This window comes from Canis lupus, chromosome 12 (genome assembly GCF_048164855.1).
Source record: "Canis lupus baileyi chromosome 12, mCanLup2.hap1, whole genome shotgun sequence".
Classification (NCBI taxonomy): Eukaryota; Metazoa; Chordata; class Mammalia; order Carnivora; family Canidae; genus Canis; species Canis lupus.
The window spans coordinates 14,074,806-14,096,998 of record NC_132849.1 but is presented as its reverse complement, the minus strand read 5'-3'; the positions used below and the strand labels follow the sequence as shown (position 1 = coordinate 14,096,998).

At 54.1% G+C, this 22,193-nt stretch overlaps 1 long non-coding RNA gene across 5 annotated transcripts in view; it reads left to right on the top strand.

Moving 5' to 3' along the window:
* The window catches only part of LOC140601168 (uncharacterized), a 29,168-nt gene extending 7,578 nt beyond the window's left edge, over positions 1–21,590 (top strand). Inside the window, exons 3-8 of one of the 5 annotated variants that reach the window (XR_012004215.1) lie at positions 4,367–4,448; positions 5,312–5,835; positions 9,275–9,396; positions 9,634–9,878; positions 18,822–18,892; positions 21,410–21,590. This is a non-coding gene — a long non-coding RNA (uncharacterized lncRNA). Of the gene's footprint in view, positions 1–4,366; positions 4,449–5,311; positions 5,836–9,274; positions 9,397–9,633; positions 10,780–16,066; positions 17,555–18,821; positions 19,418–21,409 lie in introns of those variants that run through there. The other 4 variants (XR_012004216.1, XR_012004217.1, XR_012004214.1 and 1 more) reach the window with 4 other exon arrangements.
* The last annotated feature ends 603 nt before the right edge of the window (positions 21,591–22,193 follow it).

Sequence of the window (22,193 nt, the reverse complement as noted above, 5' to 3'; positions counted from 1 at the left end):
ACTGACCCCTGTCTTGAGCCTGTTCAGGATCACATTCGAGGAGGGGGCCCTGCCATATGGACAGGGTATCCCTAGCTCAGCATACTCCACTGGGCTCCCATCTATGCCTGTATTTAGTGACAGCAGGTAGATGGGTGGGAGGTCACATTTGGCTAGAGGGAAACATGGGTGTGCATTCGCAGAGCAGGATTCTGGGAACCAGCAGAGAAGCTCTGGCTGCATTCAACAGGCCAGCAGGAGGGCCCGTGTTCAGTGATAAAACCACCACAGCATTCCCAGTCCTCACTAAGGTCTGGATGACCGGTCAGGGACCAGCTGCACTGCAGCTGGGACAGATCTGGCCCACCCTGTCCTCCCCACATTTGACCTCTGCATGGCCCTGTGGATCACACTGCCCACCAAGCCAGCAGTCTGTCCTCAGCATCTTCTTTCACTCTCTCTCCATCCTCTGGCCTCACAGTGTACTCCACAGCTCATACTCCAGTGTGGCTGGGGCAGAGTAAAGTCACAGTGGGCTCCTCCCAACTCAGGTGGCAGATGATAAGCATTCCAAGCCATCAAGACTGAGCCTTTGGTCCCTTGAGGCCTTCCTCAAAAACAGCCACAGTGACCCTTTCTGGCCATATTCTCATTGTCCATGCCTCTCTCTAAAGCTGTTGGGCTCTTTCCAGGACAAAAGAGCATGCTCTTGGAGCTCCAGGAGACCCAGATATGTGGCTTCTGGCTTGTGGTGATTTGAAACCTGTCTTTCCTTCCCTCACCAGCTCACCAGCCTTTTGTGTGTCCTGCATGGCTTTTCTCTCATTCTGCCTTCAAAGAGGCAGCCAGTGCTGATAGCTGAGGTGTCTCACTCTTTTCCCACTTCAATCTAGGCTCTAGTTCATCAGTTCCTGTCAAAAAAGGAACTGAAGCCAGGAGTTCTAATCTTCTCAGCTTGTAGGATTATTTTCTCAGAAAATCCCTCTTCATTTGGGAGCTAGGTTTTGGTGTTGAATTAAAATGGGCAGGAGAAATCCAGGCCATGGGTCTTGCAAACCATAAAAATCTAGACAAATCTTTAGTTTATTGCCATTAAAATTATCATCTTCAGCACCACAATCATCATCACCATTACTACAGTCATGACAATTATCACCATTACTACAGTCACGACAATTATCACCATTGCCACCATCCAGTAAATATCAACTGCCATCATCATCCCCACCTTTGTCACTTTCTCCATTGTTTTCACCATGATTATCATCACCATCACCAACAGTCACGACGACCACCACCACAATCATCCCCAGTTGTCATTACTGTGACTATTAATATCTATCACAACCACTGCCACCATAATCACTTTCACAAACATCATCAACTTCTATATCACTGCCCTCACTGCTAATTTTATCATCCACACCACAACCATTACACGTTCACCATCACAAATATCTTTACACACTGCCAGCAACGCCTCTACTACTGCTATCACCGACATTCTCACAACCATCAATACCATTACTAGCATCAACATCCACTACCACCACCCAGTGTCATTCAGGTGATTTTCTCTAGTAGATTCTACAAACTTCAGCTCCGTTTGGAAAATCTTGACTGAACATTATCTATGAGTTCACACAGAATGAGTTGTTGAGGTTGAATTAGTTGGCTTTCACTGCATGATGATCAACCTCCCAAATTAGTGGCTTGAAACAATAACCACTTGATTATTTAGCACATGATTCTTGGATCAGGTGGGAAATTATTTTACTGTAGGCAGCCTCAGCTGATCTTCACTAGGCTTCCTTGTGGGTCTATAGTCAGCTGATAGGTCAGATAGCAACTAGATGAACAGGGATGGACCCATTCATATCTGATGAGGCACCTCAGTTCTTCTTATGGCCCCTCATCCTCCAGCCAGCTAACTCAGGCTCATTCATACGGTGGTCGCAGGGCCCTAAGCTTAGCAAGATGCCAAGCCCCCACACACAATGGTGCTTGCCAAGCCTCTACTTGTATCAAGTTTGCTAATGTCTTGAGGTCTAAAGTAAGTCACTGAGTCAGCACAGACCCAAGAGTTGGAGAAACAGACTTTACCTCTTGATGGGAAGATCTACAATGTCATATTGCAAGGGCATGGATTTGGGGAGGAGAAGAATTCATGGCCTTTTTACTATTTGCCACATGGGTGAGAATAAAAAAAGAGACTTTTCTTTAAAACTGACAGCAAACACCGGCCAAGAGAAGTCTAATTTAATGTGCTTTTAAATCCAGAGGAATGCCCTTGGAGTGGCTTCCAGAATTGGAGTAACTTCATACCCAGAGTCACTGAGTCCTTCTACTTGGCCTATTTCAGATTCCATGAAATCTTCAGTATGCCATCTTTGTCTTTTCTATCCCAGATTTCCTTCTTCTCTGACTTTCCCTGATCTCTGAGGCCCCTGACTCTCTGCAGGACCCCTTCCCATCCTCCTCTTCTAAGGACCCTCTCCATTTCCACTGGACATACATTGTGAATCATCTCAAATGCTCTCAGACCCTCAGCCACTCACTCCTCCTCAGCTGCCACCACAGTCAGCTGACTCTTTACATGCCTGCTTGGGCCTGCCATCTGAGGTTGACCAGCTGATTTGCACCTACTGTACTTTCAGACTTGGAAGAAGCATCAATATGCACAATGCAGGATCTGACTTTGTAAGTAGCTGCTGAAGGAGCCAAGTGATACAGTCAGGAAGTTCAGGTTAGTCATCTCCCCATGAGATGGATTTTGAAAGAGAGAATATGGAAGAGAACCTCAGATAAAATTATCTCCCCCTTCCCCTTCTGACGCACTGTTCTAAGGTACGCTTTTTCTGTATAGCCTGTCCAGAGATGTCTTGCCTGGCTAATGGGAAGCATCTACATCTTGATAAGCTGTGTCTTTTTGCAACTTGTTAAGAAGCAATGGCCAGTGCAATAACGTATCATTTTACATCATTTCTTGTTTACTGCTTGCCTTTTACTTTGCTTTATCCTTGCTGCCCTGGATTTGAATCTCTGAAATAAAGCATTCGCATCTTAAGGCTTGCCTCAGCCTCTATTTTCTAGGGAATCCAAACAAAGATGTCACCTTAAAGGAGTTTACTGCCAGGGATGTCTTAGAAGGAAGACAAGGACATCAGAGGGCTATGCCTTTTAGCAAAAGAAGGCTCTAGAATAGACAGAGATTTATTTGTGGTGTTACTGAGAGCAGAGGTGATGGGACATTCCTGCCCACCCCAGCCCATCAATAAAACCTCAGTAACTCATTTCTAGGATGCCAGGGCTTAAAGATGCAGGTCCAGGAATTCCCTGTTGCTCCAGCTCTCTGGGTAAAGGACTTCTTTTTTTTTTTTTCTTTGCTCTGCCACAATGCTCAGACACTGAATCCCAGACACCAAAGATTCCTAGTTGTGCAAGTATTAGAACTATTATCTTACACTCATATCTCCGCTTTATATCTGAGCCAGTGCACATGAAATTTCCTGAGTCCAAGGATCACCTGGAAGTTCTTTGATGACTCCCTCATCAGGCCAGGGTTTCCCAAGGGCAGGAAACACGTTGCTTCCCATAAAATTCAGCTGGAGATGATTTAGGTGGGCCATGAGAACACAGCCCTGGCCATGGGGCTGAGGTGAGCACTGTCTGCTCCTCTTCCACCTGAATGTCTAGACGTCTACAAGAGTTCTTCCCTGAGCTGTGCTCTCCTACTCCCAGAGTCCAGCTCTGAGTAGAGAGCTCACCACTGTCTTCCCCTCCACCTTCCTTGCCAGAGATTGAGGCACATACACAGAATTGTAGCTCCCTTTGTCCTTCTGTGTGTGTTGATGAAATTTGATGACCAAACTTCCAACATGACTGGGAGATAGCAAAATGCTAGCAAGTAACCCCAAAAAGGAAAGTATTGGAAAATATTTTCATTTGGAGAAATATAAAGCACCCCACTCTAATTGCTTTGCATTTGGGTTTCCTGAAAGTCTCAGGAAACAAGAGACAGGCCATACACCCTTCATCCTTGGTGTTTCAGAACTGAGACTGAGGGCATGCACCCCTCTCCAGGGTTGGAGAGGGGCAGGAGGGGCTGGAGGTCACTTAACTCTAGCATCTGGGCTAGGAAAGCATCAATTCCAAACCTGTCTCCTGAATAGCCCTCCTACCGTTAAAGACACTCATGCCTAAAAGAGAATCAGAGAAAATGTTACTGGTTGCCCGTTTCTACAGTGGTCTATCCATTTTTTCAGGACGTCTACCTTGTACTCACCCAAACCCTTCTGGCTGCAGTTCAAGCTTGTTTCTACCTGCCAGTTCATGGTGAAACTTGGAGCCTTGCCACCATGTTTCATTTGTTGATTCTTGCTTTCAGGGCACAAGGTTTAGCCAAGTCCTTGGAGATCCAGGTAACACTGAGTTTTACTTCACACTTGAAGATCAAGAGCACTGGACAGGTGAGGCAAGGCTCTGCCCCTCATACCCTGCTTGACGTGTTGTTACCAGGCCCAGGCCCTCCGTTGCTAGTACCCTCAGGGACTACTACTAGGGTATGACCTGGGCTGCTGAGACCCATCCCTAGCACAGCACGGGCCTCTGGGGCTTCCCTAACATCATGCAGCACCTCTGGATGGGCAAGTTTTGTTTTCTCAGGTCCACGGTGAGATATAGTCCATATCCCAATGATATTAAATCATAAAAGACGGTGCTCTGATCATGGTGGGGCTCCGGGTTGCCCCTTCCGGTTGAAAGCCCTTTGGATCTGATTGGCTTGGGGTTGAAGGCAGGCTCAAGGATTCTTCTACTTGAGGCCTCAGGTCCCTTTTCCTTCAGCATGCAGCAGGGAAGACATACAAAGACTGTCTTTGCAAGCAAGACAGCAGGGGGATGGGGAAGGGAAGGACCATCTGATGAGCCTTTTGGATGTGCATTATTTGAGATAGTACTCAGAATGGCCCAATGAGACAGGTCTGGCCATCCCCCATTGAGCCTCGGGTGGTCTGAGACAAAACTCAAACTTCTATCTGGAAAGGAAAAAGGGAGAGAAGAAAAGGCTCTGGTATCAGGCAGTCCCAGTTCAGCAGCAGCCATGGGGTTTCTCTGGGCACCACCCCAATTCTCACCCTGCCAGGTGGCTGCTCTATAGCTGTGAATAACATAACATCCATCTCCAACCAGATGAAACACTGAGAGAAATTGATGATTTCTTATTCTAAGAAGGTTCATCGGGGCTCTTGCTCCATGTTTCTGCAATGTACTTGACCTCCTGTGTCTCGGCTTTGCCACTGGATGCTGCAGGAATTCTTGGTCTCCTATCTAGGTATGAATACACTCAGAGGAAGGCAAAGGACCTGTCTTCCTGTTTCTCTAAGGAGGGGAGGAATCATTCCCTGTGAGTCCCCGCAGTCTTCTGTCAGCATTCTTGCATCAGTGACGGGCAAGAGAATGGGATTGTTGAGACAGCTCCATTAGAGCAACTCCATGAGCACTACAGGCTTTCTCTAAGGGGCTGCTGCAAAACCCCCCAGGAGCATCTGCCCTGAGCCTCAGCCTGTACCAAGCAGGGTCATGGAGAAACAAAGGAAGGGCCCCCACCACCCTGCCCAGGGGCTCACCGTGCAAGGAGGCAAAGCAAGAACAACATAGACTGGTAACTGCCTGGGCAACACCTGGGCTTGCTCCTTCCCAGCTTCTGGCTGCATGGTCTCTGGAGCAGGACGACGAGGACCCTTGGACAAGCTGCAGACTTGGCTGGGCCTACAAGAAGGCTTTTCCCTGGGGCCCAGAGCAGAGGTAGAACTGGGATGGACACTCATGGCACAGTGTGGAACCAAGTAGGGAGAGGTAAGAAGTGGGGGGGGGGCAAAAGATTAAGAGGGAGGGGGGAGGCAGTTCTGAAAGGAGGGGAGGCTGCAGTTTGGACTTGACCTCACAGCCAGAGAAATTCAGCCATGCTCATCTCAGTCCTGTGCAGGAGCAGGTGTCTCCCCTCACCCAAACCACACGTACCCATAAATGATTTTACCTATGAGGACCTGGGGGAAGCCAAAGGCCAGTGCAGGAGAAGGGAGTGGTTGGGAGGCTAGAGATGGCCCTGGCAGATTGGGAAGGAGCAGGCCTCCACCCATTTCTCCCATATACCCACCAGGAAGCTCACATTCTCTCAAGTCCAAACTCCAGTGGAGAGAGGAAAACTAGGGAGAGTGTGCCCCCCACTGGTCAGTGAGGACAGGACCCAGGGCCATCTCCCCCAGGGGCAGCCTGGCCACCGGGAAGGACCATGAGCCTGCAGGCTATTTGCTTCTCTGGCCCTGGGGAGGGTCGGTGGGCCCTCTCCCTATCTGGAAACTAATCTCTCACTGTTGTTGCCCAGCCTTGCCCTCGTGGTCAGAGAGCCCATGGCTGAGGCCTCAGCATACATGCTTGAAAGGGGCATCTCAGAAAGCACTCTCCCTCCCCGGAGTTTAGGATTGGCAAATTTCTGAGGCCGGCAGGGTGAAGAAGCTGGTCTTCCAGAGGGCGGGTGTTAGGAAAGCTCTGAAGGATCTTCTGAGGAAGGGATTCCAGCAGGGTGGGAGGGGGCTTTCCAGCCCAGTGGGCTCCAAAAATGAGACTAACACTCAGGTATCCCCCAGCCCAAGTGGCACTGGGGCTCCCTTCGGGAGAGAACACACAGCTTCTGGATTTCCTTCACTCAGATGTTCAGGCTTGTAAGGGACCCTAGGAGTTGAATGAGTTAATTTCTTTCTCATTGGCAGGAGAAATCATGCTTTTATAAAGGTCTCCCCAGATATGCCTAGTCATAATGATATCCCCCACCACCTTCTTTTTCTTCCTCGCCTAAATCCCTCCTGTTGTAGTTAAACCTCTGGGACAGAGTGATGAACTGGGCCAAAGGCCACAGAGGAAGAAAACCTGGTTCCCATCTTTGAGGGCCCCCAACCGGAGTGTTTCTGTCCTAAAGAGCCCGGCAGCTTCTGGGAGAGACAGGAGAGGCACTCCTCAAAGGAAAGGGGCCTGCAGCAGACAAATATACAAAGTAGAGCAGAAATCATAAACACATTTTATTTCTAAATAATTTTAAAACCCCTGGCATTGTAGCAAATTGGAATATATTTCCAGAATCGACTCAAAGAGATTTTTTTTTTACAGCAACATATGAAAAACGTCATTTAAATATCCACCAGCAGCTGCACCACATGTTGGGCTCTTAGGAAAACACTTTCTTTCCTTTCATCAAAGTCCCTTGATTAATGTTCCACTTTTCTTTGACACTTTTTCCATAGTTTGAAAAAAAAAAATCAAAGGCTGTCCTATTATCTGGAAGAAAATTAAACTGATAAGACTTAATGTCTGCTATATCCTACAGTGGTAGGCCAAAAATACTGTGTAGGCCCAGGCCCGGGGCCAAATGTAAATGAACATTAAACGGAGGGCACATCCCAGCCCGAGGCTTCCGGGAGGGGGGCGGCTGGGGGTAGCTGCGGAGGGAGCAGAAAGAGCCCCCCTGCGCCGCCAGCACCAGCACCGAGGGGCTGGTGGGAAAGGCTGCCGAGCCCCAGGAGGGAAGGCAGAGGGGATTTTTGGGTCGGCGGAGTCCCAGCGCCGCGGGGGAGGGGGCGGAGGGGGCCTGGCAATGCTGGCGAGGCCCACCTGCAGCAGGGCCGCCTGGCCTGCGAATGGGGACACCTGAGGCGGCAGCTGTGGGTTGGGGGGAGAGAGAAGGAGGGAGTGGAAGGAGGGAGGGGAGAGCAGCAAGAGGAGAAACTGCGCCAGGAGAAGGCTAGGCAGATGGAGTACAGGGAAATCGCAGCGTGTCTGGCGCTGCAGCTGATGCCATAATTTAAAGGTCAGCTCTGTGGAAGGAGGAAGAGAGGGAGGGGGAAGGCACAGTCTGGCACGCACCGCCCCACCCCCCATGCAGCCCCTTCAGGTCCCCTCTCCTGGCCAGCCTTCCTCAGGTTCGGGCTCCCCTCTCCCCCCCTCCCCCCCACACACACCCCCTGTGTGGGCCCCCAGGGTTGCACCAGGCTCTGGACCCAGCTCTGCACCTAGCTCTGCCTCGGGCCTCCCGTGTCACCTCACCCCAGGAGAAGGAACTTAGGCTCCCAGAACCTTAGTTTCTTCCTTCATAACATGGGGGTGCTAACCCTTCATCTCCCCCGCTTACTGTAAAAGTTAAGCTGGATAATGGCATAAATGCTGGAGAGACTCATTAAAAACTTGCAAATCTTTCTGGGCTTCTCTAAAGGAAGCGGCTTGAATTTGCCTTTGAGGAAAAAGTGTCCCTTTGTTCTGGGGAAAACCACCTTTTGAGTACCTAAAAGCTAGGAGCCCTCTTTGTCCTAAGCCCCCACCTCACTCCCAGTCCTTGGAGATAACGTCACCCTTAGCCCCAAGGCCTGGGAGGATGACATGGGCTCACTTCTGGCTTTTCTGAGGTCTCTACGCTGCTGTGGATTTTGTAAATGGGTGTATCTTTTCTCAGAATCTGCCCCCCCCCCCCCCACCACCACCTCCAACTTAGCTGGCTGCGTTTCCTCTCGAGGAAGAATGTTACTTTTCTCTGCATAGATTTGAGCTGCCTGGTGGCTATAAATTATGGCAAGTTCTTGGGAAGCTATGGAGGTTTTTGTTGGAATGGTTTTTTGCCCGAGGGCTGGAGAGGAAACCCCATGGGCTGCACAAAAGCCTTCCAGGCCTGGGTTTCAGCTCTGGCCGGGGGAGGCTGTCTAAAGCAACCTGACAGGTCTACAGACTCCCTACTGTGGTGCTATTACATGAAGAAAAGCCCAAACTGAGGGAACATGGAGTTAGTCCCTGCAAGCGCCAGGAGACAAGCCTTCACTGCCTGTAGTCTATGGTGGCACAGAGCGTTGGGCAGTCTTGAGGCATGCCTGTGCTCCTGGGCGCGAGGGTGCTAGGACAGCTCCAGATGCTGGGCTAGACGGCCCTAGTCACAAGGGATTGGCCCAATGGCTGGCTGGAGCCCCACTGGCCCCTTGCTTCCCTTCCATTCTCCCCAGCTCTGAAGTGATTCTGATTTAAAGTCTCAGTCTAGCCTTTACTAGATGGTAGAGGATCCTCCTGCTCTCCTACCAAGGCATGGCTTTGAAAGGCTTAAGTTGGAGAGAAGATGGATGCGGCTACAGTGGTGTGGCTGGTGGGGGCGAAGATGAAGGATCCTCCTTCAGAGACCCCATCCATCACTGCGCTGCAGGCAGGCAGCCAAGTTCCAAGCCAGGACACTATGGGACTTATACCCCTTCTCCTGGTCTCTCAGGTGCGATAAAGACTTCCTCTTCTTTGGACCAACAATGACCAGGACATTTCAGCCCAGAGCAGGCTGGTTCCTAGACTGAGCTGTCTGGTTAGATGGTGCCAGGGGCCCTGGCCTGATGGCAGGTAAGGATGACATGGCCTTGCTTCTTGGCTTTTCCTGTCTGCAGTTCCTTCTCCTTCCTAGCCCTCTGTTAAAAGGTGGCAGCCTTTCACCACAGGGTGGGGTGAGGATGTTCACAAAAAGGTGCCCAAAGCGGGTCACAGCAGGGAGAGAGGATGGGCCTTGTCCTAGACCTTGTGCCTTGTGCTGATCTTATGCCCGGTGGGCTGCAAGAAACCTAACTCAGGGGCCTCTGTCAGCCAGATGGTGAGCACAAGGAAGCCCCTGCAAAGGGAAGAAGCTCCCTTTGTCCACTTGAGGGCTGCCAGAGAACCCTGGGGAGAGCAGCACGCCCTCAAAGTGACCACCAGGGGGCTCCAGGAGACCCCGTGGGAGCTGCTTCCGGAAGAGAGCCTTCAGTGATCCCCTGGCCTGGCACTCAGCCCTAGAACATATGACAGAACCTAAAACCAACCAGCAGATGGTGAGCAACCTGCCTGCACAGGTATGTGATGGAGGCTGAAGGAGTTGTCTTCCAACAGGGGAATTTCTTTCTCATGCAAAAGTTTGACACAGGTCCACCCGGCTCCAAGATCTTGTTGACATGGCCCGGGCAGACCAACACTGTGTTCCCATTAGCTGATCTGTACACACAGCACTCTGTCACCAACCATCCAGAGGATGGCGAAGGCTAAAACCAACCAAGATCCTGAGAGACAAACACAAGTTTCATTCATAGTCTCAATCTGGCCAAATGTAGTTGTTGGCAATTCCTTGCAGATAATTAAAGAGACAGATCATATTTTGCCTAAAATAACTAAAGAATTGAAGGAATAAAACCATTAGTTCCAGGGCAAAGGAGACCTGCAGGTTATGATGTGTCAACTTGTCATTAGCTGAATAAGGGCCTAAGGGCAAGGGCAGCATGTCCCCCTTTGGGAGGAAGGCTTCCCCAGGGCAGAGTCTCTGGCCCCTGCTGGACCCCACCTACCACACTGGGCCAGGAGATGCTCTGGGACCATTAGAGAGACCTGCTGGCTGGGGCTCCTGGAGTGGGCCACGGCTGTGAGCCCTGCACCCCTGCAGTAGCCCCGGTGAAAGACAGCCCAAGGCAGCCCCCAGCTCTCAGCAGCATCTGGTCCTCTCTGGACAGCCCTGACCCTGAGGCCACAACAGAACGTTATCCCACCCAGAATGTCTGGCACCCAGCGCTGCTACCAGCTCTTCTCTGGTCAGCATTTCCAAGAGCCAGATGCTTCCAGGACACAAGCCTCCTCTCCCTAAGGAGAGCGCATGCCACTTGCCTCCAGCCTCTGCTTCCTTCCCAGAACCAGCAGGTCTCCCCAACTCCCTGGGGTCCCCAATGCCAACCATGGTCACTTCTCCATGCTACTCTCAGCTTGATGCCTTCCAGCTTCTTTTTTTTTTTTTCTTTTTTTTCTTTTTTTTTTTTTAATTTTTATTTATTCATGATAGGCACACAGTGAGAGAGAGAGAGAGGCAGAGACACAGGCAGAGGGAGAAGCAGGCTCCATGCACCGGGAGCCTGACGTGGGATTCGATCCCGGATCTCCAGGATCGCGCCCTGGGCCAAAGGCAGGCACCAAACCGCTGCGCCACCCAGGGATCCCTCCTTCCAGCTTCTTGAACCACTTTTCAGCCTGGGTTAACCGTGTGCCAAGCCTGTCCTGGGCATGGGGAACCCAGAAGCAGGCTGCCCTCCATCAACTTCCTATTCAAGCTGATGACAGCCTCAGGAATCCTCTTGAGGCTTTGCTTACCAGAGACCTGTCCTAGAACACAAAGCCTAGTAGAGCCCAAAGACTACGGCTGAGGTCAGGCTGTTGGGGCAAGGAGGGACAGTAAGAATTAAGTTTGCCTGGAATAGGGCTGTCAGATTGTTTGGAGTATGGACCAGGAAGCTGCAAAGTGGGTGAGAAGGAAAAGGCTAGGCTCTGGGCTGGCTCTCAAAGTCTGGTTGGGTTCAGAGAGGAAGCACATTGATCAAACTCACACTGAACTAAGCAGGCCTCACATGTGGGTTCTAGCCCACAATCTAGCACTCACTCACTCACTCACTCACTCAGTCACTCACATACTCACTCCCAGGCCTTAGCTTCCTCCACTGAAAAGGATGCCCCCTGCCCCTGTCCTCCTCCAGGAATATAGTGAGGATTACAAGAAATCGAAAAGATTTTATTCTCCAGCTCACACTTACACACCTGCAGGACAGGGAGCTCACCACCTCTCAGGTGGTGTCTTCCCTGAGCGGCTCGCCTAAAGTGCATGGGGAAACCAGAGAAAGAAGAACCGATACCGTTCGGGTTTTCACTTGGAGACTGCGTCTCCATTAAAATCAGGACTATGACTAGACAAAGGACAAACCCCAGAAAGCCAGATGGTAATGCTGCCTTTGGAGACTTCCCTGAACAATTTCCTCAGAACTGCCCAAACACTTCCCTAGCCTCGACCTGCTATCCCCTTGCCCAGTAGCATCTGCACGGGTGCTCAGGTCTGAGACCCCTGCAATCACTCTGAAGCCACCCATCAGAAAAGCTGAATGGATTCTGCTTGTGGAGCCATGGCTGTGCCCTGAGCTGCCCCAGGCAGGGTGAGAGATGTCTCCTCCAGGCCCAGGGGACAAACCCCTGAGAGTTTGAGGAAGAGCCCCCTAGAAGTGCGGGCATTTGGGGCAGCCCAGGGGACTGGGATGAGAAGCAGGCAGCAAAGGCAGGCAGCTGGTTCAGACCCGTGGCAGGAAGTCCCAACCAAGATTCATCCTGGAAAAATGCAACTAATGCTGCACAGCTGGGGCCACTAATCAGAAACACAGGCCCAGAGGTGGCAGCAGGGACAGGCCCAGAGGGCAGGGCGGACAGCGAGGTGATAATTGGCAGCAAACTCTAGGTCCGTCTCCCCACCCTCTCCGGCTGGCTGCCGTTTGGAGACTTTGGAGACTGCAGTCTGAGAGGGCAGCTTCTCCCCAGCCCTGTCTGCCTGGAGGTGGACGCACGGCTCACTCATAGCCCTCACATCCCCTAAAACAATAGCTGAAACCTTGGCCTAGTCTCCAGAGGCTGAAGCCTGGGGTGGTCACCTTTACCTCTGGAGTCCTCTTCCCAGGTGACAGCTCTTCCCAAGCCCCTGGGGCCCGAGTCCCTTCTCCCAGCACAGCGTAGCCTCAGGAGAAGTTCTGAGACGAGCCTTTTGGCCCTCAGTGGGCTCCTTCTCAAACTGGGCACAGGTTCTGTCCCCTGGGAAAGGCATGAAAAGGGGGGGTTCCTGGGGTGAGGTTATGGGCAGAGAGGTGAAGGACTGGGCTGGGCCAGAACCCCTGAGAGTGCCATTTCCTTGAGCTGCTCTTACCAAGCTCCTGCTGTTACCTGTGTCCCAGGCATGGGGTTATGAGGTAATGTTTGCACTCTCTGCCCTCAGGGGGCTCACAGTCTCATTGGAGAGAAACAAGGGAAGAGGAGATGTGGAGGTCACGGCAGGGACAGGACAGTCTCTGAGAGCAGAGGGCTAGGGAGGGGCACTGCCCAGGAACAGGACACACGGGCTGCCCACTGGGATTCTCTAGGACCTCAGGTGCTCTACTGGATCTCACACCCCCACCCCACCCCCATCCTTTCCCCAAACTTTCCTTCTGCCCTCAGCTATATCCGCTCCGGGTGAGCCCTCTGCCACACACAGATGGCAGGCCATGCCTGGGAAGATGGAGAGCCCTCTGCGTCAGGCAAGAAGCCAGGCCTTGCAGACCCTCACACCTCACAGCTCCCTCACTCTGGCCTAGACAAATCCTCTGCTGCCTGTCTCAGGCTGTCACTGGCTTGATTTTGCTGGCAGCTCCTCTTGTGGTTAAGACCCTTTCTTTAGCTACTCAGACTGTCTAAAGAGGCACCCTGGGGAGGCAGAAGTCTTCTGAGCCTCCAGAACACCCTGATGGAATCACCAGACTGGCCACAACTTGCCCCTCCCCAACCCTCCACAAGCCCTGTTTTCCTGTTACCTATGGAATTGACTCTGCGGTGTCAGTCTTGTACAAGTTAAAGAAAGCTTGGGAGGAGTGAGCCAGGGGGTCTTCAGTGGAGTTTGAGAAGTGGAAGTAGAAGGGATGGGAGGAAATGAGGGGGACCCAGGGGCCATGTGGTGGGGAAGGGGGCTGGGGCACGACCTCCAGAAGCTGAAGAACCAGGGGTCAGAGGTGTGGGAGCAGGAGAGGAGAGGAGGAACCCAACGCAATGGCTGGAGCTGGGAGCTGCCGTGTTGGAGGGTTCCTTTACAGCCTGAGTGTTTGCCGTGGAATTTCCCGGCCTAATAAAGAAGAATTTAAATAGACCACAAGTTGCTTAATGTTGACTGTATAAATAATCCAAATCCCCAGCTCCCTTTGTTCCACAGGCTATTTGTGTCAAGAAAGGGGGGGAGGGAATCCAACAGAAGCCACCGCCCCAGATCGCAGGGTTTGGGGACTCTCTGTTCTCCTCTATCAGGGCCCCAGGGAATCAGGGGTTGAGGCCTGGGAGGGGGAGACTTGGGTTTCCCAGCCAAGCCTTCCGTTCATGAGCGTGCACACACAGGCACATAATCCCCACACGCGTACACGTACGTGCACAAGCCCACGTGCAGCACATTACCCCCACACTCGCTCCTGGGTACACGTGCACACATAGACATACTCTTGCCCATTTGGGCTGACTCGTGTCCATATAGGAACACACGCACATGTGTGCACACCCAGACACACAGAGTGAAGTTCAGCCAAAGGTGCCAGGCCCTGTCACAGATCGGGTCCCAGCCACTTCCCTGCCCATTCTGCTACTCAGCAACCCTAGGGCACATGGCTCAGGAATAGGGATCCTTGGTCATCCCGTTGGGCATGTGACAGAGTAGCTCTGGTCATACTGAGTCACTTCCAGAGAAGGTTCCTGTTGAAATCAAAGCATGAACACCAAGTTCAGAGTCCTCCAGACCCCACAGCTAGCCCATGACTAGGATGCCATCCCCTCCACCCTCACGTGCCCAGGTCCTGCACGTCAACCTATGGGGAGGTTGCTGAGGCCTCAGAGGGGGTGGGGAGATATAGCAGTCCCTCAGTCGGGACCTGGACCAGCCTGGAAATTTCTAGCCCCTTAGCGTTAGGCATGGCAGTAGGAGGGCCATTTCAATAAGGCACTGGTACCATTCAATCTGCAGTGCCCAAGAAAAAGAAGAAGAAAGAGGGAGAAAGAGGGGTAGAGGTCCAGGCAGGGGAGAGGAGGGGAGAAGCACAAGGGCAACACAGCTGCTTCTGCCTGGAGTCCGCTCTGACTGCCCCATCCCTATGCAGACCAGAGTTAAATATTTTAAATGCCACTCTTGACTTCGTTGAGCACATGTGCATACACATCGCATGAAGCAGGGGAGAGTGGGGTCTTAGGAGGTGTGGGGTGCCTGGCCTCACACATATTTCCAGGGTAGCAATCCCTGCCTCGGCCCTAATTCCACTTGCTCCCCGAGCCCTGGACCCAGCCTAGCCAACTGAAGCATGCTTCCCACCCACCTGATGGCTCACAGGGCACAGCTCAGACTGGAACAGTAACTGCCACTCTCCGTCCAACCCTGAACTCTGCAAGGTCTCACACATGTCCCAGTAAACCACTGGCAGGGACTGACTGAATCCCAAGACCAGGATACAGGAAATTTGTGGGAGTGAGATCAGGCCTCTTATCCCAGGAACCACAATTTTCTTCCATGCTAAGAATTAAAGAGGGGAGTAAGCACCCCCGATAATTAGTATATATCACCAGGCAGGAATAAAGAATGGAAGAGCCTCAAAAAATAAGGCTCTGAGTACAGAGGAAGAAGAGCCCCCTGGGCTAGAGTTATCACAGATGTTCACTCACTAAGTCATCCATCAATTTATCAAATACTTATTGAGTACCTACTATATGCCAGCAGTATACTGGACACCGTGTGTGTGCGCGCGCGCGCATGGATCCAGGTTTAGGAATTACGCCCTCCCCCAGCACAAACACATATCCACCACACACAGACAAAAGCCGGATCCCAGGGCCACCCTCTGTCTCATCCCCAATCCCAGCCCCACCTTCCAGGGCCAGCAGGTCCCGGAACTCCTTCCCCGGAACCAGCACTGGCCCCTGGCTTCACGGGGAAGTCAGGATGGGGAGGGGTCCCTACAACTTTGCAGCTCCTGGCCAACTATTCTTAGGTCCATTAAACCCAATAACCATTTTGCATAATACCTGCTGCCTTATTTCTAAGAACCTCCCCCTGGTCCCCTCTCAGGGCTCCAGGAATGGAAAGGCAGATCCTGCCAGTGGCTCCTTTCCTGGGCTGTCTGGGAACTTGAGGTCTGGGCTGCCAGCAGCTGGCGTGCATCTCCCAGGCTGCCTGGGACATGGACGGGAAGGGAAGCGGGGCTGTCCACACGCTTAGAATCTCTGGGCTGTCACCAGGTCCCCTTGATCCTCCTTCCAAGAAAGAAGGGGGGAAAACATGTCTTTCCGGGCCCTAATCCTCTCCACATGGGCGGGCACCAGGGAGAGCCAGGGCCCCCCTGTAGGCACGCAGGCAGGAGCACTACTGTCACTCTAACCCAAGGACACTCCCCCCCCTCCGCCCCCCACCCCCCCTCCCCGACCTGCGGGTCTGTGCTTGCAGAAGCTTCTGTCTGCCCTGCCTTTCTTTCAGAGCCTCCACATTGCCCACGTCCTACTCTTGGCCTGCCCTGCGCCTGGCATCCCCTTGCATACTTCTGCCAAAGGGAAACTGAGGCAGCTCTGGCTAACAGACACCTGGGTGGAAGAAGCCAGGCAAGAAGTGATTTGCCCTGAGCTGAGGCTCCCTGAACCCGAAGCCCTCCCAGGAGAATCACAGCAAAGGTGCCCAGAAGAGCATCCCTGGATAGTATGGGACCCTTCTACATCTATGTAGCCCATCGCCAGGGGCTCGCCTGCATCCCTGCACCCTCGGAGCACAATCCCAGGTGGCCCTCCTCTCAGCAGTGAATGACCCCTGGGGCTAGTTCCCTGAGGGAACTCACGCGTGGTGGGAACAAGAGCAAAAGAACGGAAGGCGTCCCAGAAAGGGGTCCCTCTGAGGAAGGTCTGTGCGAGGACTCTCCCCTAACCAGCTCTGAATCCCTCCCAGCTGAGAGCCCGTGAAAGACCAGTCTGCCAATGTGGCCAATGTTACAGCTTGTTCCAGCAAGACGGACCTTCTGTCCTCCCCATAGGCTGGCTGCAGGCTCCGAGCCTTGGCTCTTGCCATCTATCTGAGCCATGTGGGCCCCAGCACCCAGCTCCCCATGGCCTGGTGTTAGTGACCTCTGTGTCCACCCTTGGGCGTCATCACTGAGCCAGCCTGATAAGCAGAGGCACACACAAACAGCAGATGTGAGCCACACCCAGGGTTGCAGATCTTGGCAGCCCCTGAGTGGGAAAAGGAGCACATCCCTGCCACATGGGGCAGGGGGCCTCCCGTGGATGCCAGGCTGGCCTGACCTGTCCAGCCAGCACCGCCAGCACAGCCTGGACCCTGAGCGCAGGCAGGAGCTGCCGGGAGCCCAGCAGCCAGGAGGGCTGGCCCTGCTTTGATCTCGGGCATCACAGACCAAGAAATCCAAGGAGGGGTACTTACTGTGTGGTCCGCAGCAGGCACAGGCCCGGACTGCTCCTGTTTGTCTCAGACCAGCCTGGGCCCTCGCTTGCTGGCCAAGAGCCTCGAGCAGGGGACCCAGAAAGCCTCCTTCATTCCCCCAAATAATTCAATGGCAACTCTTGGAATAAGAGTTAATTCTGTTGACATGGCATCTTCCTTTTATACCACCCCCCACCCTGTTTGTGTCTAGTTCTCCTCTACCCCTACCCCCAACCCTATCCCCCAGCCCAGCCGCCCCCCCTTTTATTGTCCCAGACATTTGCATGAAAACAGGAATTCTGGGTTCCATCTGCTCCTGCTTATTTCTCACTTGGAGCTGCAATCCTCCATCACACGTGCCCCCTCCCCACAAACCCACCACTTTTCAACCTGCCCCAAGTGTCAGGGACCGTGGGGTCTCGGGTCTCTGGTCCCTGGTGCAGGCTAGTGTGGCCTGAGAGACTGGCCTCCTATTCAGACCCCTGTTCACCATCCCAGGGTCGTGGACACAGTGGAACTAGAAAGCTCTGGAGTCTGGAGACTAGCCCCCACCCCTAGAAAGCCCCCACCCCCACCTCACCCCTGCTCCTCTCCTCCCCAGAGCCCAGAGGTACTCCCCCACAACACTAGGAAGAATCCAGGGAGTCCAAGAGGACCTTCCAGACACCAGCAGCATCCTGAGTGAGGAGGGTGGGAGTAAACACGACCCAGGAGCTCTCTCCCTGAAAGGCCCTGGCCCTCAGGCCCAGTATCCAGGAGTCACAAGCTTGAGTAAATGCCATTTTGTGTCACTTATAGGAATTAAAATAGATAGTACAAAGAAAACCATATTGTTAAATTTATGAATAAATACATGAGCCTCTCCTGGGGCACTTACAATGTGGCAAGCATGACTGTTAAGGACTTTACAAATATTACCACACTTTACAAACATGGCCTTACCTATAGATGCTATTATCATCCTAAGTTAAGGAACTCATCTTGGGTCATACAGCTGCCAAGAATGGCGGAGCCTGGCCTCCTCTGTACTCAAGAGCACTCACTGCCCTGTCAGCTCCCTGAATCTCTGCCCATGCTTTGCTCTAGAAGGTTCTCCTTGCTCCTCCTTCCTATCCTTCAAAGCCCAATTCCAGCTTCCTCAGGAAGCCTATGTGCCCTTATCTCCATTTTAAAGATGAGGAAACTGAGATCCAGAGGCCACTGACTTTATGGTAAGATCTTACAGGAACTAGGATGTCATCTTAAACTGAACTCTGGTTGTCTAAAAATTAAACAACCTTTGCTGTTGGAGATTTGTCATTCCTAGTTGCCCCAGATCAGAAGCCCTCAGATGCCAAGTGAGCAGGTCAGGAGCTAGATCAACCAGTCAGTGCACAAGGTAGGCAGCCAGGGCCTGCTGAGGAGTGGTCAGAGGCCACTCAGAGACCCCAATTCCTTCCTCTGAAGACTATACCTCCCCTGGACCAGCAGCCAGTCCTGCACATCTCCCCAACATTCCTGCCTTTCAGTTTCTGCTAGCCTCTGCACCTCAGCAACATATTGTCTGTGCCAAAGCCTACATCAAGCCGGCAAACCAGAACCTGGGAACTCTCTCTGGCCTGTGCTGTCAGTTGGGGGGGAGAGAGGCACAACTGTGTGGACATGGTGGGAGGGCAACAGGTCCCTGGATTGGAAAGGAGGGAAGCTAGAGTCTGCTTCCGGATCTGTCTGTATAAATGCAAGTCACTTGGCTTCTCTGGGCCTCAATCTTCCATTATGTAAAATAAAAGGAGAGCTCACCAAGCCCTACTCTTCCAACCCACACCAGGTGAAAAGAAAGAACAACTGCAAAGAGACCAACAGACCTGGAATGGAATTGAGAGATCACACAAAGACTAGGTATGTGTGTTCACAAGTGAGGTGGAAGTGTTCCTGGAATGAAGAGAGGTGGCTCTGGAGGGCTTCCTGGGGGAGGTGAGCTGTGCACCCATATCTTGTTCAAGAGGCCAGAAACCACCTCCACAGTATGGAACTAGCCTGGCTCAGCAGAGCCTGGGGAGCAGGTGAGGGCCTGATGTGCTAGGAGAGGCAGGGGAGGGGGCCGCCAGCCCCACAGGAAGCCCCAGCTTGTTGTTGGGTAACTTCTCCTCCTGTTTTCTGGGAACAAGCTATTTGGAGAAGAGGGGGAGGGAGACCTTAAAGGCTTCCAGATGGGGGGCTCTTCTGCCCAGGCCTGCTGCTGTGCCGCCACTAAGTCTGTGCAGCGCTTTCTAAGAATCTCAGCAAATGTTAGCCGGGGTGGCTCTGCGGCGGCCTTCTGAGCCATTTGGCTACCTCTGTGATTCCCACCATCCCAGAGCTAGTAGAGGGCCACGTCCCATCCTTCACTGTTACTCTTTCTTATTAAAAGGCTGCAGAGACAGAGTTATGTCTCAATTTCATTGCTCTCTTCCACGCCCACCCCAAGATGCTTGCTCTCTCAGTGGCCTGGGTTCCTGGCAGCCCCTCCATCCACTTCAGGAGGGTCTTTTGCTCTGAAGGCAGGGGGCTGGAGAAGAGAGGCATCTCCCCAAGCCCAGGGAGGCCACTGGTAGTTCAAGAGAGAAAAGAAAACAGAACAGCCCCAAGATAGCTGTGGAGAGGCAAGTCAGGGGCTGGGGCTGGGTGAGAGGGAGCAGAAAGGAACCGGGATTATGCCCTCAGGGGCAGCTGCCAACTGCTACCCCCACCCCCACCCCTGGCAGTGGCTCCCCTGTGCCCAGCCAGGGCTTGATGTGGGATGGGCTCCCGCTCTTCTCCTGTTCCTCCCTAAAGTTATTCCTGTGCTCAGGGACATCCACGTTTCTTCCCTCTCCCCCCTCTGACCATCCTGGTCTCAATCTCCACTCCTGGCCCATCCCCACCACCACCCGCTCCCTGAGCTGGGGTGTTAGGAACATGCAGCCCCATCTCGGGGCAGCTGGCCTCATCTGGGCTGCTCAGTACAGAGCCCTGGAGAGATCAGAGAAGGCTCAAGGCAGAGACACTGGTATCAGGGCTCAGCCCCACAGAGTCCCTAACCCTCTCTGTGCTGTTTGGGATTTGTTCACCAGCTTTCTGGTGGTGGCACTGGGGAGGGGGGTGGGAGATAGTGGAGATGGAGACTGAGCCAGTGAAAGGAGACTTTGAGAGGAGGGCTCCACACCTGGGCCTCCAGGTCCTACCCTGGGAGAGGGAAGAAGGGAGCCCCCAGGCCTGGCTATGGCAATGAGATGGGAAAGCCCAATCCAGAACTCTGGATTTCAGAAAGAGCAGCAGGTTTCCCCCAAAGCCTGCTGTTCTCCACACTGTTGCAACAGAAGCCCGTGATGAGAAGGCATTTTTTGAGTCAATCAGAAACCTGTGCAGCACACACCACAGAGGTGAGGGACAGAAGGGCGGGATAAGAGACAGGGCAGACGTGCAGAACCAGAGGCATCCTACCTGGGCAGAGCACCTCCCTGACTTGGTCTTCAGCTAGCCTTGGACCCAGCTGGGGTCACGGTGTCCCCCCACCATGGGGCTTCTCCTTGGAAGACAGAATGGGGCCTAGGGTCAAGGAGGGCCAGGCTTGCTGGGCCCACCATGGCCCTACCTCACCCCGAGAGCCTACAAAGATCTGAGCCTTAGCTCTAGGGTCTTACCCTGAGTGAAAAAGAGCATGAGGGAGGGGCTCAGTGGGCACTCACCCTCAGAGACGCCTGCCAAAGGTTGCCCAGAGAAGCCATCTCTGAACCAAGGAGTGATGCTCAGGTGCCGCAGGGGTGCGTTGATGATGGGGCTGTGGGGCAGGGGAGCAGACTCAAAGGATTTGGCTGTTCCAGAGGCTTCCGCCAGGCCTTGTTCCTTCCCAACAGATGATTCATGTTCACACAGGGGCCTGGTCATAGCTAGCACCACCTTGAGGAAGAAAGAGCCAGGCCGGGGGCGGGGGGGGGGGGGGGGGGGGGGGTCCAAGGTGCTGTCTGGTGTGCACACTCCTTGTCCCTGCCCTCAGTCTATCCTGGAAGGGCCACCACCATGGGCAGCACCTGCTCCCCCAACCACCCGGTCTTCTGTAGAGGGGCCTCCTGGTGAGCCCACACCACACCGGATGGTCCTTCCCTCAAGGGCCAGCCTTTGCTCCCTTTGCTGCTCCCATCCCAGGGGATGGGATGCCCCAGGGTGGGGCAGGATGGTCTCAGGATGTTCCTGAGAGGCATCCCCTGGCCTCGGCGGCTGGGCTGGACCCTCCGCACCGTCTTCCAAGGTCCTCACCCCTGCAGCTCCTGGCCCCCCAGCCCGGCCAGAGCCCGAAGCTTGCCTCTGCTCACTGACCCGCACTCAGCCCCCGCCTCCTACCGAGTCGGAGGCCGGTCGGTCCCTGTCTCTCCCCTGCCTCAGTTTCCCCTTCTCCAGCAAGAGTCGGGGCGACAGGAACTCCCGGTCCCGGCAAGCCCCACGATTCCGCGAGTTCCAACGCAGGCGATTCGAGGGGCAAATGTATGCAGATGGATAAGCAGGTGGGCATCTCGGGGATTTATGGGTGGCCTGAGTCCCCAGGGGAGGCGGCGGGACGCGCGCACGGGCATTTCAATGAGGCGGCCCCAGCCGGCCCCCTAAATCCTGGCGGTGTCAGCGCCGTCAAGCACGGGGATGGAGGCGGGCGGGGGCCGGGCCCGGGGGGGGGGGCGCGGGGGGTGATTTACGGGCCGCGGGAGCCTCCCCCGCCGCCGCGAGCGCCGCGCCGCAGCCGCAGGATTTATGTCGCCCGCCTCCCCCCGCAGCGGCGGGAGCGCCTCGAAGGTGACTGTCACCTTCACAGGCGGCCGGGCTGGCGGAGAGGCGCAGGCGGGAGAGCGGGGGGCCGGGGGGCGGGGGGGGTCCCGGTCCCTGCCCCCGGCCATGCGCCGCGCTCCCTGGCGTGCGCCTCCCTCCCCGCGCGAGGCTGGCGCTTCCCGGGGGCCCCCTGCGCGGCGGGCGGTGCGGCCCGGGGACCGCGGGCGCCGGCTTGGGGCGGGCCGAGGCTCCGCCGAGCCCCCTGACGTCCGACCTCGCCCTCTTAGGCTGGAGGGAGCAGGAGCAGAGCCTCCGGGGCTGATTTCGGAGGCTCTCCCTGCACTGCAGCGGGCTGAAAGGTGCCTGCTGTGGTCGCCCTCCCAGTGCCCCTGTCCCGCAGGCGAATGCCCCGGGGCGGGGGGAG